This window comes from Styela clava, chromosome 10, assembly GCF_964204865.1.
Source record: "Styela clava chromosome 10, kaStyClav1.hap1.2, whole genome shotgun sequence".
Lineage (NCBI taxonomy): Eukaryota > Metazoa > Chordata > Ascidiacea > Stolidobranchia > Styelidae > Styela > Styela clava.
The window spans coordinates 19,147,240-19,167,099 of record NC_135259.1 but is presented as its reverse complement, the minus strand read 5'-3'; the positions used below and the strand labels follow the sequence as shown (position 1 = coordinate 19,167,099).

The 19,860-nt window shown below is 32.8% G+C and overlaps 2 long non-coding RNA genes across 2 annotated transcripts; both read left to right on the top strand.

The window, feature by feature from the left end:
* Window positions 1-425: 425 nt before the first annotated feature.
* Window positions 426-1,857, top strand: LOC120338229 (uncharacterized). The gene is made up of 3 exons (XR_013478048.1): window positions 426-585; window positions 1,170-1,243; window positions 1,756-1,857. It is a non-coding gene; the product is annotated as an uncharacterized LOC120338229 (long non-coding RNA).
* Window positions 1,858-4,384: 2,527 nt separating this feature from the next.
* On the top strand, window positions 4,385-18,287 carry LOC144428376 (uncharacterized). Its single transcript, XR_013478321.1, has 4 exons — window positions 4,385-4,511; window positions 5,968-6,099; window positions 7,928-8,058; window positions 13,970-18,287. It is a non-coding gene; the product is annotated as an uncharacterized LOC144428376 (long non-coding RNA).
* The last annotated feature ends 1,573 nt before the right edge of the window (window positions 18,288-19,860 follow it).

The window sequence follows — 19,860 nt, the reverse complement described above, 5'->3', positions numbered from 1 at the left end:
TGAATCAAAAGTATGAAATTTACATTAGATATTCCGGTAGTACTCTGTGTGTGAAATTCGTGTATTCTTTGCAACCCCAAAACTTCGTTGCTGCGTCTCACCTGTGGTGTCGCAACTCCATAGTTTGGGTATAGTATAGCTCTCCGCTGAATCGAGTCTTTATCAATTGTTACCATCGGTCTGAGAAATTAAACAGGGTTTGCACATGTAACTCGATTATATTGCTATGTATGTTATGTCTCCAACATTTGGTTTGGACGGAGAAATTAGTATAAATTGGGCATTCAAACAATCACAAGTAATATTAAGCAAATACCAAATGTCATTTGCATTGTTTATGTTTTGTGATCACGTGTCAGAAGCGTGATCCGCTCGAAGCGATCCGCTGGATCCTGGAATAACGGTACTAATTAAAAACGTTTAATTACAAAGGACTAATTAGCGATTTCGTCCACTCTACGCGCGGGAAGCACAAGCGACAACGCCTCAGTAGCAAATTTACATGATGGAGTGCGGTCGATTTTGTGTGTGGTTGGGGCTGGAATATTACTCTTTATCAGTTTGTCTCTTTGGAATAATATTCAGGTGAGCCAAATATTACCAAGTGTTTGTAAAGCTGTTATATGGTTTCCCTAAAACTCTATATTTTTGTATTGATTTGAGTAATGTTGTTCTTACTATCTCAATTTTTGTACGTATTGCTTTTCATAAACTGATTTCTAAATCTTTTTGGTTGATATATATTACAACTTCCTATTATTTTCAGTATGAACTAAAAATCTAAACATACCTGAGACTCATTCTAAATTGACTAAATTGAGTTAGCGAAGGATACAAAGTTAATAAAATAGCTCTGCTGTTTCATTCATCAGATATTCGATATTTTCTCAGGAGTCCTCGCATATTATATATATCCTAGAATTCAGTGATTCTCACACTTTTTAAGTCGCGCCCGATATAAGTCACTACGTAAGCTGCATTTCACATGACACGCTTTACATCAATGTAATATAGATAACTTTCGAAACCTCAAATATAACACCAAATCCATGGATTTATATATACTTGGCTTTTTTACTTTTATATTTTAGTTATTGTGGTTAGACGTATTCCCATTCCCGCATTAGAAAGTTCTGCAACAGTTTATTATTAATATCTTAACTTTTCAGATGCAGAACTGTTGTTGATGTTGAAATTGAAGATGCGAAAACACGATGTAACGAAACCGAGGGAAAATCTACAGGTAATATTTATACATTTTATTTGACTTTTCTACATCCATAAATTCCCGTAATCAATATGGTAATTCCACATACTTAACAGAAGTAATAAGTCATATATTCCATAAACAGTTATAAAAGCGTCATTGGACAGTTTCCTGTCATAATAATTGTACTCCGTTATATAATTCGAAAACTGTAGTAGCTTATGAAATTAAATGTCTGCAGATATCTGTGACTGTAGAGAGGATTCTCATAAGAAGGTGAATTATACCATAATTGTTAATAGTTTACTCGTCATTTACAAGATGAGGTGCAACACAATGCACTTACAGATTATTCCAAAAAAGTAATATTTCATAAATTTAGGGAAAATCTCTGAATTATTTGCAAGGATGTATCTAAGCAAAAGTTTAAAAATGCGACCCCTTAATGGTTGGATCACAATTTCGAAGGGCTGTTGTTGAATTGAGTCACTCGTTCGTTATTATTTTGGTGAAAATATGACGATCATGTCACGTACATTTATTTTCAGCTTACTTAAAAACACTTGTTAGAAGTTGACAAGGCAGTATACTACTTCACCAAGAGAAATTCGTCTGAGTGAGATAGAAGCCTATCAAGTTCAGCAAAGCAAGTATGTTATCGAAATCTTTCAATTCAAATTGTATAATTAGGTTCAATCTAAGGATCGTTGGAACAAATCCCCCGGTCAAAAACAAAACACTCACACAAACCCTCAAAATAAGAAAATTATTAACTACTCGGTTAAGGTTTGAGCCGTAAATGAAGATTGCGCTGAAAATTCAAATTTTAAAAACGTTCCTAACCCTAACTAGTTACTAATTTGTTATTTTAAAACTTGGCGGAGGTGTTTTTATCAAGTCTCATATTTCGGTACTCCTGAAGTACGCATACCATGGCGTACACCGGAACGTAGTATGTGTACCAGGTTAGGGTTAGGCTATGATTTTATTACAATTTTCCTTATTTTAGTTCTTTAAGGAGTTCGGGAACTAGCCATGTGACTCCCGTAGTATTTGTACCTAAAATTATGGCCTAACCCTAACCAGGTACACATACTATGTTATGGTGTCCGCCATCTTGGTACGCATACTTCAGGAGCGCTTATTTTTGCATTATTGTCGAGTACTTTTTACAAATATGCCAATCTATTATGTTAATATGCGCTGTTCGCCTTTTTACTACATGTTACACCTTGTTTAATTTTTATTTTCATCGTATATACCTCGCAAAAAAAGTTGTTTGGTGAAGTCATGATAGAAGTCTTACGCTGGTCACAAAATATCATGAGGGACCTGTGCGCGTTCAAAAACACAAAACGGGCCTGGAAATTTGATTGTTTGAATCAGGCTATAGCTCTAGTGTACCATCGTATGCCAATTGCTATTTGTATAGTCGGGATCTATCTTGGTATACACCTGCTTATTTATGGTATATCCGGTTGGATATAACTGCACTAAAAGATCACTCCAAGTAGGTAATTTTTGGGGAAATCTGCGACAAATCATCTTTTATGTATATTTAGTATAAGCTTATCTTATAGCAGAAAAATAGCAATTCTTTGTTCCCCTTTTCGCTAGTTTGAGCCCCAATGCGCGGTCATATTTATTTAGGGCCAAATCTGTTAGAACTAGACCATTTTATTTCGTCGAGTCGCACCTTGGAGTTGACTATTTTGTCCCACATACCCGTAATTTAGCGTTAAAAAAGTAGCAACAACCTTTCTAAACAACCCCTTTAATTGGAGCAATAACCCGTGAATATGGCTTAATGAGCACGAAACTGATTGTAACGGTGTTTTTTTTGGCTGGGTTTGATTGAACCGAACCTGAAGGTCCTCTGAAATAATTTTACGAAATCTTGTCTTTATCCAGATTTTTACTTATGTAAAATTTACTATATTCCACTGCAGACATGCAAACTTCCACGTTTAGCTGCTTACCGTAATTTTGAATTCGTGATCCATTAAGTATCTTTGGTGCACCCTCTCCCCCCGGTAAAAACAAAACACCCTCGCTAACGTTCAGAATAATAAATTTGTAATCATTCTGTCAGGGTTTGAGTTAGAAATGCAGATTGCGCTGAAAATACAAATTTACAAATTGTTCCTATCCCAAACTAAATAATTACCTATTTGTTTTTTAAAACTTGGCGCATGTTGTTTTTATCAAATCTCACATTTTTGCATTGGTGTTAAGGGCCTTGTACGAAAGATCCCAATCTAATACACTAAAAAATGGATCTTTTCTATTTTCTTTGTATGTACCTTGCAAATAACGTAGGTTTTTTAATAATATAACATAGAAAAAAGTTGTTGAGTGAAATCATGATATAAGTCTTACTCTGGTCACAAGATATTATGTGTGCTAAATTAACAGACTACGTCAAAATTAATGTTGATTTATGGCTATAGATTGTGCTCAGAAATAATGTAGCCGCAGACTTTTTCCGTATATCTCTCTGCAAATAATTATTTTTTTTGCATTTTATGGTTTTTACTCGATCATGTAATTAATCTCTCAAAATTTGTGGCCGTAATTAAATAAACACTTTATGAATTAGTGAGTCCCGATGTCGGACGTGACCTGTGCCCGTTCAAAAACACAAAACGGCCCGGGAAATTTATTTAAATCAGGCTGTAGATTTCGTAGAATCGCACCTTGGAGTTAACTATTCTGCCTAACATGCCCGTAATTTAGCGTTAAAAAGTAGCAGCAATCATTCTGAACAACCCTTAACTGGAGCAATAACCAGTGAATATGGCGTAATAAGCACGACATTGTCTATAACGGTGTTTTTTAAATTGGGTTCGATTAAACCGAACCTCCGGAGTCAATCTGTTCCAGGTGTTCTATGAAGGTCTTCTGCAATAATTCTATGCCATGAAGTCTTCCATTACCTGGTTTTTTACTTATGTAAAATTTTATATATTCCACCACAGATACCCGAACTTCCACGTTTAGCTGTTTAATTTGCAATTAGTGATTAGTCACAATACGAGTTTCAATTATATCTGATTTAAAATTATTTATTTTATCAATTCACGATTTGAGGTTTTCACTCTTTTTGCGTCGCAATCCTAAGCTAAATACACCTCTGATAATTTTAGAATGAACTAAAAATACATTAATTTTCAGCCTTTAAGAGACTGCTTGAACGTTAGAAAGACGGTACATCACTTTAATCAAAAAAATTTCGCCGTGGTCATTTGCCTGGTATTCATCACTGATCGAGATGAAAGCTTATCGAGTCTGGCCAGCAGAGCAAGTATGTAATCAAAATTTCAATTCCATTTGCATATTTAGGATCAATTAAGTATCTTTTGTACACCTCCATCCCCGGTAGTAACATAACACCCCCGCTAACGTTAAAATAATAAATTATTAATTATCCTGTCAGGGTTTGGGTTAGAAATTCAGATAATGTTGAAAATACAAATTTTCAAATTATTCCGATCTATGTCAGGCTTGCCCATGAGAATGGCATTCCCATGAAACGCGTGGGACACGAAAACTTATCCAGCCCTAACCAGATGATAACTTAACGCAGGTGTTTTTATCAGGTCTCACATTATTGCATTGGTGTCAAGTGCTTTGTACGAAAGATCCTAATCTAATACACTGAAACAGTGCTCTTGAACCTTTTACTTTATACCTCGCAAATAACGAAGATTGTTTACAAATTTAAAGTAGAAAAAAGTTGTTTAGGGAAGTCATGATAGAAGTCTTACTCTGGTCACAAGATAATGTGTGTGTAAATTAACAAACTACGTAAAAATTTACGTTGATTCATGACTATAGATTGTGGTAAAAAATAACGTAGCCGCAAATCTTTATTTTTTTACTTACTATGATTTCTACTCGCTCATGTAATTCATCACGCAGAATTTGTGGCCGTGGATAGATAAATACGGTACTTTATGAATTAGTGATTCCCGATGTTGAACGGGAACTGTGCGCGTTCAAAAACACAAAACGGGCCGGGAAATTTATTTGAATCAGGCGATAGCTCAAGTACTCCATCGTATACCAATTGCTATTTGTATAGCCGGGATCAGACTTGGTATACACTTGGGTATATAGTATGCCCGGTTGAATATCACCGCACTAAAAGATCATTCCGACTTTATAATATTTGTATATTTGGGAAATCTTTTTTTTTGTATATTGAATATAAGCTTTTTCGTTTTTCCTTTCGTCGGTTTAATCACCAATGCGCACATAATTTTTGTGGCAAAGTCTATTAGAACCGGACCATTTTCATTTTGTAGAAGCGCCATGTGTTTAACTATTCTGCCCAACAAAACTGTAATTTTGCTTTAAAAAAGGTAGAAATAATCATTCTAAACAACCCACTAACTGGATCAATATCCAATGTATATGATGTAGCTGTGTTTCTTAACTTGGGTCCGTTGTACCCCTAGGGTTCGAGGGAGCTGTTTCGAGGGTTCGGGGAAGGTCCTCTGAAATAATTTTACGAAATCTTTCCTTTACCCAGCTTTTTACTTATGTAAAATTTACTATATTCCACTGCAGATATGCTAACTTCCACGTTTATCTGTTCAATTTGGAATTCGTGATAGGCACAAATATTTTATTGTAACAATTTACGATTAGAACCTTACATTCTTTTTGCGCCGCAATCCAGAATTGTCAATGGTAGGAGCTATACCTGCCATACCCTCGATAATTTGAGAATGAACTAATAATACATTTAATTTCAGCTTTCTAAGACACTGCTTGAAAGTTAGAAAGACAGTAACATCAATTCATCGAAAGAAATGCCTCGTCATTTGCCCGGTATTCATCACCGAGCAAGATGAAAGCCTATCGAATCTGGCCAGTATGCAAAGCAAGTATGTAATTGAAATAGATTTTTTTTTTCAAAGTTTGATTTGCATATTCAGGTTCAACCTAAGAATCTTTTGCACAACCCCTATAGATTGCGCAGGAAATTAAAAAAAAATTAAATTTGTTCTCAACCCTAACTAGATAGTCGCAAATTTGTAACTTAGTGTCGAATTTTTTGTACAAAAGATCCCAATCTAATATACTAAAATAGTGCTCCTGAACCTTTTACTACATGTTACTAGGGCTGGGCATTTTCGAATACCTGATGATTTCAGAATCGAATCGAATATTTTTTTCGAATCGAATCGAATCTCGAATACTTGGGAGATATATAATTGTATGTAACCGTCTTCTTGTATTTGGTCCTCCAGACACATAAATTACTAGAAACGTAAAATATATCACTCAGACAGATTGCTGAGCGTTCACACACAATAAAAAATACGTTTTCATCAATAACTCATTACAGAAATGAGTCATATGTCAGAATTGCGTTGAAAAATATGACTTCCATAAAAAAAAATCAGAAATTTACTTCGACAATTGGCGGAAAGGAAAAAAACAAGATGGCGGTGATTCGAAATTTCGCTTTGAACCGATTCGAATAATTTACTATTCGATTCGATTCGAATATTCGATTCGGAATGCCCAGCCCTACATGTTACATAGATTTCAATTTTTATTTTCTTCGTATGTACCCCGCAAATAACAAAGGGTTTAATAATATAAAGTAAAAAAAAGTTGTTTGGTGAAATCGTGACAGAAGTCTAACTCTTGTCACAAGATATTATGTATTCTAAATTCCTGCTAACAAAAAACCTAAAATTTGACGTTGATTTATACCTATAGCTTTTGCTTAGAAATTAGCGAATAACGTAGCCACAGATTTTTCGGTACTCCCGAAGTATGTGTACCAAGACGGCGAACACTGGAACGTAGTATGTGTACCAGATTAGGGTTAGACCATAATTTTGTTTCAATACTCCTATTTTAGTTATATTACGAGTTCGGGGACTAGCCGAATGTATTTCCGTAGTATTTATACCAGAAATTATGGACTACTTCAGGAGTACTTCCTTTTTTTGTATATCTCTCCACCGATAATACTTTTTGTTTGATTTGGTATACACTTGGGTATATAGTATATCCCGTTAAATCACTTCACAAAAAAATCATTCCAAATAAGTAATAGTTGTAATTCTTTTTGAAATCTTCTTTTTTTTTAAATTGAGTATATGCTTATCTTATAGCAGAAAAATTACATTTCTTCGTTCGTCTTTTGTTTAGATCAAGCAACAATGAGCGCCTATAAATTTTCTATGGCAACGTCTGTTAGAACCAGACCATTTTCATTTCGTAGAATCGCACTTTGGAGTTGACTAACCCGTAATTAGCGTTAAAAATCAGCAGCAATCATTCTAAACAACCCTTAACTGAAGCAAAACGAATGAATATGGCGTAATGAGCACGACACTGTCGATACGGTGTTTTTTAAACTGGGTTTGATTAAACCGAACCCCTGGGGTCGATCTGTTCCAGGTGTTCTATGAAGGTCTTCTGCAATAATTCTATGCCATAATGTCTCTCCATTACCTGTTTTTTTACTTATGTAAAATTTTCTATATTCCACCGCAGATACCCAAACTTCCACGTTGAGCTGTTTAATTTGGAATTAGTGATTAGTCACAATAAGAGTTTCAATTATATCTAATTTAAAATTATTTATTTTATCAATTCACGATTTGAGGTTTTCCCTCTTTTTGCGTCGCAATCCTAAGCTAAATACAACTCTGTGATAATTTTAGAATGAACTAAAAATACATTCATTTTCAGCCTTTTAAGAGACTGCTTGAACGTTAGAATGACGGTACATCACTTTAATCAAAAGAATTTCGTCGTGGTCATTTGTCTGGTATTCATCACTGATCAAGATGAGAGCCTATTGAGTCTGGCCAGCAGAGCAAGTATGTAATCGAAATCTAGTCTTTCAATTTCATTTGCATATTTAGGATCAATTTAAGGATCTTTCGTACACCGCTCCCCCGATAAAAACAAAACACCCCCGCTAACGTTCAGAATAATAAATTTGTAATTATTGTGTCAGAGTTTGGGTTAGATATGCAGATTGCGCTGGAAATATAAATTTACACTAACTAGATAATTACATATTTTTAAAACTTGGCGCAGGTGGTTTTATTAAATATCACATTTTGACATTGGTGTGGAGGGCTTTGTACAAAAGATCCCAATCTAATACACTGAAACGTGGCTCTTGAACCTTTTACTACGTGTTTTCTTTGTATGTACCTTGCAAACAAGATTATTTAATGATATAAAATAGAAAAAAGTTGTTTAGCGAAGTCACGACAGAAGTGTTAATCTGGTCACGAGATATAATGTGTGCTAAAATAAGCTAAATTACCAAACTGCCTCAAAATTAATGTTGATTTATGACTATAGATTGTACTCAGAAATAACGTAGCCGCAGACTTTTTCTTCGTATCTCTCCGCAAATAATTATTTTCTTTGCATTTTATGATTTCTACTCGCTCATGTAATTCATCTCTTAAAATTTGTGCCCATGGATAGATAAATACTTTATGAATTAGTGAGTCCCGGTGTTGAATGGGAACTGTGTGCGTTCAAAAACACAACGGGCCGAGAAATTTCTTTGAATCATGCTGTAGATCATCGTATACCAATTGCTATTTGTATAGCCGGGATCTGACTTGGTATACTCTCAGCTATTATAGTATACTCGGTTAATTATCACTGTACTAAAATATTATTCCAAATAGGTCATATTTGTAATTTTTGGGCGAAATCTGCGACAAATTATTCTTTTTGTATATTGAGTATGAACTTATCTTGTAGCAGTAAGATTGCATTTATTTGTTCGTTTTCTCATGTTCAAGCACCAATGCGCACATATAAATTTTCAATGTCAAAGTCTGTAAGAACCAGACCATTCAAATTTCGTAGAATCGCCCCATCGATTTAACTATTCTGCCCAACAAAACCGTAATTTCGCGTTAAAAGATAGCAACAATCATTCTTACCAACCCGTTAACTAGAGCAATATTCCCTTTTGTGTCCTATAGTCTGATGTGGAGATGTACCGATGTATCGGTATCGGTAATATCGGCCAATTTTTTGGCATTAGTATTGTATCGGTATCGACTAAATGTATACCGATATGTCCGATATATTCAGCTTTTATAGGATCAAAAATGTTTTGTAATTTAAGTGTATCTGAACTATGAGCCATGCACGTCCCCACCCCCGCAAGTATAAACGGGATTCTGACTTATTTTAGCTATTTCAGCCAAACTAGTTAATTCGGATATTCCGCTGGCAACATTTTAAATTGACATTTTTAATATTACATGCAATTGGGAAGAAATTTAAAAAATAGTGGATTTTGGAATATGTAAAATACCAAATACGACGTTGTGCTATGAGTTTTCCAATTGAATGCCGAGATCACGAGCGTCAGTTTACAATGCACCCGAACCAATTAACGCGTCCCGATCGCAAACATCAACTTCTTTCTGTGATGCTGTGTGATGTGATATATTTATTTTTCAATCTTGAATGATGTGTATTATGAATATTGTACAAAGAAATTTCGTGACTAATGCAAAAAGTGTTAAATTTGAAAAAAACACCACGTATTTAAAAAAATCGGAGAATAACGGAAATCTCCAAGAAACTGTCCGTGCACTATACAGGACACATGCGAAAAAAAACGCTTTTTCGAAGGATAATTTTTTTTTTCTGTTATGTCGTCCTTTCTATTATTTCTATTATTGCGGAGCACAATGTGACAAAGTCACAGCCGGATGGCATATATACAGTATTATTTGGCCTAGTCCAACTCTAAAAGGTATTAATGGTGTTTTACAGTTAATGTTCTATAGTAGAGTCGTATATTTCACGAGAAAAGAGACTGCAGCCGTGACGCAAAGTGCGAATCCTATAAATAGCGTGGATTTCAAAATCGCCAGTCACATGTGTGAAATTGTTGACGCGTCAAATACAGGAAATCAATCATTATCAATCCTTTATAATGACTTATTATTGGTTTAGCATGTATTTTCAGTCATACATATCATCCCTGACACTGTGATGTTTTGATAAATATGATTTCGACTGCACCATACTTGGCAGAGGTATCGAGATTTTTAAACCTGAAAAAGAAAACGTAAAATTAATGGTAATTTTCACGCGTAGCGGAGCGCATTAGAATGTTCAAGTCCTTCTACGCGCATTTCCGTCGAAACGTAACATTTTTTGCAATGAGGGGGGCGTGTGCACTAATAATTAGAGGTGTGACGTCATCAAAATTGCCAAATTGAAGCCTTGAACCTAAAAATTCTGTAAATACAATCGTGGATTTTAGAGTAACCATTCTTGCTATAATAGTGATTTTGGTGTTGTTCTGTTGGAAAATAACACAAGAAAACGTTGAAATAAAAATTATTTAATTAGGAATAATTATTAACTCTTTACTGGACACAAAATTTCGCAAGTTCAATAGAAATTTTGAAATTTTGGCGTAAAAATTTTTTTTTTTAGATGAGTGCGTTTTACATACATTGCTGAACAGAGCTCTATCACACGCTAATAAAAAGCCATGAGTGAAGCTTTAGGGCCTAATGGTTGACAAAAAAAATAACCAAAATAAAATGGCACCAGAACGACCGGCTGGGGAGGGTTGCTGTGGTTGAAAGTTTGATATGTTAATTTGACAAGTTCATTCGCAGGCGTTTCTTCGTAAAGTTATTTGCGTTCAATATTTTTTTTCTGTCAAGATGCCTGACTAGTTTTCTCATTTTTATTTTTGCTCGTATCAGTCCCTGCTAGTGTGAATGATTTACACACATTTTCCAAATATAACATCTTTCATTTTGTCGCTGTCGCATATTTTTTTGATTTTCTCAATTTTTATTCGTTTCCGAACATTTGATTAATTGAAATAGAAGAGTGAAAGTTAAGTGTAGCGTTTTGAACAGAACAGATGTGTTCTTATTTTGAGGTTTGATATTGGGGTGGAAACAATTTTATATTTGCTCACACCAAAATACGATATAGCTCGTGAATTGTTTATGGCTGTGTTTACCGTTTATTTATTCATCCCATGTTGGCTAGAAATAATCACTTTTAAAAATGTTTATGCAATCTTTGATCTTTGAGAAAGAGTAGCGTATATATGTTTGAATATACTTATATATAACGAGTATATTGACCGACTTTAGTGTAAAGTCTGATTTGTGCGAATCATCTCTTTAAATCAGGGTTCTGCAAATCTTTTCGCAGGTGGGCCAGATATCAATACCTGGGTAAAACCGCGTGCCGCATCTTAAATTAACTTAGGCTTTTTATTATTTGCAGGCACAAAATAGTGTCTTCTTGTTGTTGATCTTAAGGGATTATTAGGGGTCCTTGCAAAAAACTTAAAACGCATAATTTTCTGAAAACTGTTTTTTAAATTTATTGTCACACCAAATTAAAAAAAAAAATTCAGTGAGAAATTTGCTGCTAGATTCTTTTCTCGAGTACTTTTATACAAATTATCTCTAATGAAAGTGTTAGCAATTTGATATTCATTTTCCAAGTCTTCTTCTAGCAGGCGGTTTCGTGACGCCCAAAAACTATGTTGAGTCGAAAAGTGTCGTATTTGAAGCTATGACTTTTTTCAAATGTGGAAAGAGTTATCTAGTTAGAGATGTTCTCGATAAAAATCGCTTGGATTCATCTCCAAAAATTTGCTGCCAAATCTTATTTTAGATTAGATATAGACAACATTAACTGACAGACTGGAACCAAATCTCATTTAGCTTTTGTATCACTTAATATTATTTTTTTTAAACTGCTCTCCAATTGCCTAATCTTAATTGCCAGGATTTTAAATCAGCTTTTGAATCTTTCAAGGATTTCGAATCTATTCAATCAAAAAGTTTTGCTTTTACCCCTCAATTATTATGAATTTTATAAAAAGTATTTAAAATTAAACATTTGCCTTTACCGAACAAGCATTTGACCATAACAATTTGTTGCAACTTGCGTAAACGTTCAAATTGCCTCTTGAGTACTAAACTTGCTCCGCTTTTCAAAAGTCGTTGTTTTGGGTTCACGTTTTGTAAATCTGTATTCTCAGAATGCACAGTCCGTATGTCGGTCAGTCGACAATTCAGGGGTTCAGAGAATTTTTCGACTTTCGAAAGTATATAATAATAGTAAGAAGGTATAAATTGACTTGTTGTCTGTTGATTCACCTATTAATTTGGATTACAAATGCATCAAATTAGTTTTAAATACACGACCCAGATTTGTTTGGTAGCCAGTAAATTCGAACTTTTATTTATATCATTCAAATGCGTAAAAAATCTGATAACTAAAGTATAATTTTTTCATATGCCATATGAGTTTGCGAGAAAAAAAGTGAAGAGGACAGGACTATGAAACATAAGAATGTCTATATGGCTATTGGGAAAATTCTGGGAAACGTGTCATTATTCAAAAAATTGAGTCAAAAACAATTAATTTTTACAACTTTTTGTCACAATGCTACTTATGTGTTTTGATTTTTATTACGCCGATATTCGATGACGCTAGGGTTGTACAAATTTAGTTTTAGAATGTTCGATGTATGTGTGAAACATGCAAGACTCGATAATGAGACCAATTAAAATTAAATTTTTAAATTTAATATTTTTATCCGTGAGACATTTAACATTTCATCTGTGAGATCAAATCAAGTAACGTAAAGTTGATTAACACATTTTAGTGTCAAATTTCATAATTTCACGCAGTAAAAAAAGTAGGAAACAATAAGATGAGACGAGTATAAGTTATACTTATTTTACTTACATGCTTATTTTAGTTTAAAATCATTAATATTATTTCAATAACCTGATGCCGCTACTCGAGTTTATTTTATTTGGTGTTGTCAGTTTGTGGGGTTAGAAAGGTTGAAACCACTGATGTAATGAATTTGTTAAAATAGGTATCCATACTGTTTTCATAAGCAAAATAAAAGCAAATTATTTTTGGGTCATCTTTACTAACCCATACGAATTCATAAAATTGCATTGAATTGTATGCTGTAAGTCAGGGGACGTCAACCTACGGCCCGCCGCCTGATCCCACCCACAGAGTAATATAATCCGACCCGCGACGTGTCACTGAATTATAGTAACATAACAACTATTTTGACGATTATATTTTTTACGTAACAGAATTTGTTGTAAGACACGTGTAGACTAAATCATAATATAACCTAACAAGTACATAATTCACAATTCCTCGTTTAGACAAATGGCAACAAAACGCAAAAAAGTCGATGCTAAGTGCAAAGGGTTTAATGGCGCAGAAAATATTCACTTGGAATTTTTTGAGATGCATTTCAATGATGAAATAAATCGATATTCTATTCGGGAGATGTATCACTGCTTGATTTTTATTATAAAAAGTATCTTTTTCTTATAAAACTCAAAAAGTCATATGTAATTTTTTTTCTTCAAGTACTGCTTAAAATATATTTTCTGATCTGTGCGAAAAAGGTTTTTAACTTTCTAAAAGCATGTGCGGCACGCCAATGACTTGCAACCCCTAATTTTGGTCTGCGAGCGACAAAAGGTTGCCGACCCCTGCTTGTAAGTCCATTGTCTGAGCACGTTACACCATTTTCACTGCAAACCTTGAAAAAAATTGGAATGATATCACATGGGATCAATCAATATTCTATCTCGTGCCAACAATTGGAAAGATCTTCTCATGCAACTACTAAGATTTATTTCCTCAATTATATGAATGCAAAAAAGAATATCGTATCATCGACATTATGATTAATTGTATATTTTTTTTCTACAGGTTTTCTCAATTAAAGATCTTGGAATCTGGAATCATAAAAAATGGTAAAACTTGAGTATTCAAATCTGAAAGAGAGTTTTATCAAACATGTCTGAGAACTACTTGCAAACAAATGCATTGAGCTGCACTCGAGACTATTTTAACTTATACCCAATGACATGAGACTATTTTAGACTATATCCAATGCCATGAGACTATTTTAGACTATACTCAATGCCATAAGACTATTTTAGACTATATCCAATGGCATGAGACCATTTTAGACTATATCCAATGCCATGAGACCATTTTAGACTATACTCAATGCCATAAGACTATTATAGACTATATCCAATGGCATGAGACTATTTTAGACTATACTCAATGCCATGAGACCATTTTAGACTATACTCAATGCCATGAGACTATTTTAGACTATACTCAATGCCATGAGACCATTTGAGACTATACTCAATGGAATGAGACCATTTTAGACTATATCCAATGCCATGAGACCATTTTAGACTATACTCAATGCCATAAGACTATTATAGACTATATCCAATGGCATGAGACCATTTTAGACTATATCCAATGGCATGAGACCATTTTAGACTATATCCAATGCCATGAGACTATTTTAGACTATACTCAATGCCATGAGACCATTTGAGACTATACTCAATGGAATGAGACCATTTTAGACTATATCCAATGCCATGAGACCATTTTAGACTATACTCAATGCCATAAGACTATTATAGACTATATCCAATGGCATGAGACCATTTTAGACTATATCCAATGGCATGGGACCATTTTAGACTATATCCAATGCCATGAGACCATTTTAGACTATACTCAATGCCATAAGATTATTTTAGACTATATCCAATGGCATGAAACCATTTTAGACTATACTCAATGCCATAAGACTATTATAGACTATATCCAATGGCATGAGACCATTTTAGACTATATCCAATGCCATGAGACTATTTTAGACTATACTCAATGCCATGAGACCATTTGAGACTATACTCAATGGAATGAGACCATTTTAGACTATATCCAATGCCATGAGACCATTTTAGACTATATCCAATGCCATAAGACTATTATAGACTATATCCAATGCCATGAGACCATTTTAGACTATACTCAATGCCATAAGACTATTATAGACTATATCCAATGGCATGAGACCATTTTAGACTATATCCAATGGCATGAGACCATTTTAGACTATATCCAATGCCATGAGACTATTTTAGACTATACTCAATGCCATGAGACCATTTGAGACTATACTCAATGGAATGAGACCATTTTAGACTATATCCAATGCCATGAGACCATTTTAGACTATACTCAATGCCATAAGACTATTATAGACTATATCCAATGGCATGAGACCATTTTAGACTAATATCCAATGGCATGAGACCATTTTAGACTATATCCAATGCCATGAGACCATTTTAGACTATACTCAATGCCATAAGATTATTTTAGACTATATCCAATGGCATGAAACCATTTTAGACTATATCCAATGCCATGAGACCATTTTAGACTATATCCAATGCCATGAGATCATTTTAGACTATACTCAATGCCATAAGACTATTATAGACTATATCCAATTTCATGAGACCATTTTAGACTATACCCAATGGCATGAGACCATTTTAGACTATACTCAATGGCATGAGACCATTTTAGACTATACCCAAAGGCATGAGACCATTTTAGACTATACCCAAAGGCATGAGACTATTTTAGACTATATCCAATGCCATGAGACTATTTTAGACTATACTCAATTCCATAAGACTATTTTAGACTATACCCAATGGCATAAGACTATTTTACACTATACCCAATGTCATAAGACTATTTTAGACTATATCCAATGCCATGAGACTATTTTAGACTATACCCAATGCCGTGAGACTATTTAAACTATACCCAATGGCATAAGACTATTTTATACTATACCCAATGTCATAAGACTATTTTAGACCAATGGCATACGTACTTTAATCTTCTATGCAAGAACAAATGGGTCGACCAATCATGTTCTTGTGATTTTCATAAACGGAAACAGATTCTTGATATGACCATTGTTTAAAAACTACATCAATTTTTTTTTTGTATTCTTCATTACGATATAATACAATTTCTATATTTGATTCAATATTTATAAAAAATTAAGAATTTATAATTCATGTTTTATGTAAAATTAAATAGTGGATATATTTATTATACCAAAACATCGTTTAAATTTGTATTTTAAATTTTCCATTTCATTACTCCATTTCATTCTAAACATACATTTCTGTGATTACTTGAATAATTTTGCATGAAGGAGGCGGCGTCATTCAACATAATTGTCATTTAACTTAATTATACAAATACTTTTCTTATTAATAAGGAATGAGCATTCAAAATATAATGCTATCTCATTATTGTCTTATTTACTCATTTTGACACCATTTGTAATCAGTACGAACTAAATAAAGTCTATTCATGGTTGTCAATGCTACCAAACACACAAATTCAATCTTACCGGTACTTTATCAACACTTCTTGTTCTTTGTTTGGAATCGTCTTCGGAGAACAAACCAGGCCGGCATGGTTTGTCTCTTCTGTCGATGAATCTCCATCAAAAAACAAAACAAAAAACAAATATATTACACTCACATACACAGGGGTTGGGAGGGGGGATGGGGTTCTGGTGATTGGTGGGCCCATGAAGGGAGGGAATACACAGCATGGCAATCATAGTAGCAATATTTGTTCGACCAATACTAAAATATAAATGACCACAGAACCTGGCAATTGGTGGTCAAAATTATTTTTTTTTATTTTAAAATTTATGACAGTAAACATGGCAATACAGTTGAATGACAGTACCTTCTTTTCAAATCAGATCTTGAATCACAATTGAAGCATTTTACGAATCCGAATATGTAGGGAGTTTGACAAGCCTCTTTTTGGTGGCGTCATTCTTACTAACTTTAATTTCTTATAGTTCAAGGAAATAAGACAAATTCAGAAATACCAAAACGACTCGTTGTTTTTTCCATATCCAATATTTATTTTGATTTCCAATAAATATATCCACAATGTTTTAATTTTTGTTGATTAATGTTTATCACTTATGGTAATTTGTTAGGAATGTTGGGATTTCTCTGATAATAGTGCTATTTTTATCTGATAATGTGATTATCAGATAAATAGTAAGTAAATAGTAATAAACTGTAATTTATCTGAGATATTTATATTCAATTAGCACTGAACAATTATGCATTTTTGTAATAGGCTTCATAACAACCAAGACCGTAAATAGTTTTATCATTATAGACATTTTGATTTGAAAACGGTTATTTTTTCTATTCATTTTTTGTAGAATATGCTAATTTTTTAAGTACAATCATACTAATACTGTTTTATGTATACTTTTGATATTACATATTTAAAAATGAATTCTTTTTTTGTAATAGCGTCTATATATTGCTATCATTTGTCATATTTTTTATATTCTATTCTATTTTTCTTGAGATATTTTCAACAGGAAACAAGTTATCAAGAGAGCAACAAAAGGACAAAAAGTTACAGGGCAAGCCATGGTTTTTTTATTTCTTTGCTTTTAAAAAGTTATTTCATTTATTTTTTATTTTTGAGAGATTTACCCATCACGACATTATTAGGAGTGAGAATGATTTCACCAGGCCTAGTTATCATTATTGTATCCCAGTTTTTCAGGCGCACAATTATAAAGATTACGAAATGAAAAACAGAAGGAACAAGAACAAATATACCAAGTACATTTTTTACATAGATTTAATTAGGCTTAGTTATATTAATGTCATAGCTTTACAGTTATAGGACTATGAAGATGGTGAAATGAAGAACAGAAGGAAGACAAAACCAAGGACAAATATACCAAGTACATTTTTTACATAGATTAAATTAGAATTAGGTATATTAATGTCATAGCTTTACAGTTATAGGACTATGAAGATGGCGAAATGAAGAACAGAAGGAAGACAAAACCAAGGACAAATATACCAAGTGAAATTTTTATATAGATTTAATTAGGATTAGTTTTATTAATGTTATAGTTTTGCAGTTATGGGACTTTGAAGATGAAGAAATGAAAAACAGAAGGAAGAACCAAGGACAAATATACCAAGTAAATTTTTAATATAGATTTAATTAGGCTTAGTTTTATTAATGTTATCTTAGCTTTCAGATATAAGCCTATGAAGATGAAAAACAGAAGGAAGACCAAGGACAAATATACAAAGTAAATTTTTTATATAGATTTAATTAGGCTCAGTTTTATTAATGGTATAGTTTTTCAGTTATAGGACAATGAGGATGAAGAAATGAAGAACAAAAGTAAGAACCAAGGACAAACATACCAAGTAAATTTTTTATATAGATTTAATTATGCTTAGTTTCATTAATGTTATAGTTTTTCAGTTATACGACTTTGAAGAGGAAGAAATGAAAAACAGAAGGAAGAACCAATGACAAATATACCAAGTAAATTTGTTTATATAGATTTTATCAGGATTAGTTTTATTTATGTTATATATATATATATATATATATGTTATATATATAGAAGGACTATAAAGATGAAGAAATGAGGAACAGAAGAAAGAACCAAGGACAAACATACCAAGTAAATTTGTTTATATAGATTTTATCAGGATTAGTTTTATTTATGTTATAGCTTTTCAGCTATAGAACTGTAAAGATGAAGAAATGAAGAACAGAAGGAAGAACCAATGACAAATATACCAAGTAAAATATTTATATAGATTTAATCAGGATTAGTTTTATTTATGTTATAGCTTTTCAGCTATAGAACTGTAAAGATGAAGAAATGAAGAACAGAAGGAAGAACCAATGACAAATATACCAAGTAAAATATTTATATAGATTTAATCAGGATTAGTTTTATTAATGTTATAGTTTTTCAGTTATAGGACAATGAAGATGAAGAAATGAAGAACAGAAGTAAGAACCAAGGACAAATATACCAAGTAAATTTTTCATATAGATTTAATTAGGCTTAGTTTTATTAATGTTATAGTTTTTCAGTTACAGGACTAAGAAGATGAAGAACAGAAGGAAGAACCAAGAACAAACATACCTAGTAAATTTGTTTATATAGATTTTATTAGGATTAGTTTTATTAATGTTATAGCTTTTCAGTTATAGGACTATAAAGATGAAGAAATGAGGAACAGAAGAAAGAACCAAGGACAAACATACCAAGTAAATTTTTTATATAGCTTTATTCAGGTTTAGTTTTACTAATGTTATAGCTTTTCAGTTATAGGACAATAAAGATGAAGAACAGAAGGAAGAACTAAAGACAATTATACCAAGTAAATTTTTTATATAGATTCAATTAGGATTAGTTTTATGAATGTTATAGCTTTTCAGTTATAGGACTATAAAGATGAAGAAATGAGGAACAGAAGAAAGAACCAAGGACAAACATACCAAGTAAATTTTTCATATAGATTTTATTAGGATTAGTTTTCATTAATGTTATAGCTTTTCAGTTATAGGACTATAAAGATGAAGAAATGAGGAACAGAAGAAAGAACCAAGGACAAACATACCAAGTAAACTTTTTATATAGCTTTATTCAGGTTTAGTTTTACTAATGTTATAGCTTTTCAGTTATAGGACAATAAAGATGAAGAAATGAAGAACAGAAGGAAGAACTAAAGACAATTATACCAAGTAAATTTTTTATATAGATTCAATTAGGATTAGTTTTATTAATGTTATAGCTTTTCAGTTATAGGACTATAAAGATGAAGAAATGAGGAACAGAAGAAAGAACCAAGGACAAACATACCAAGTAAATTTGTTTATAT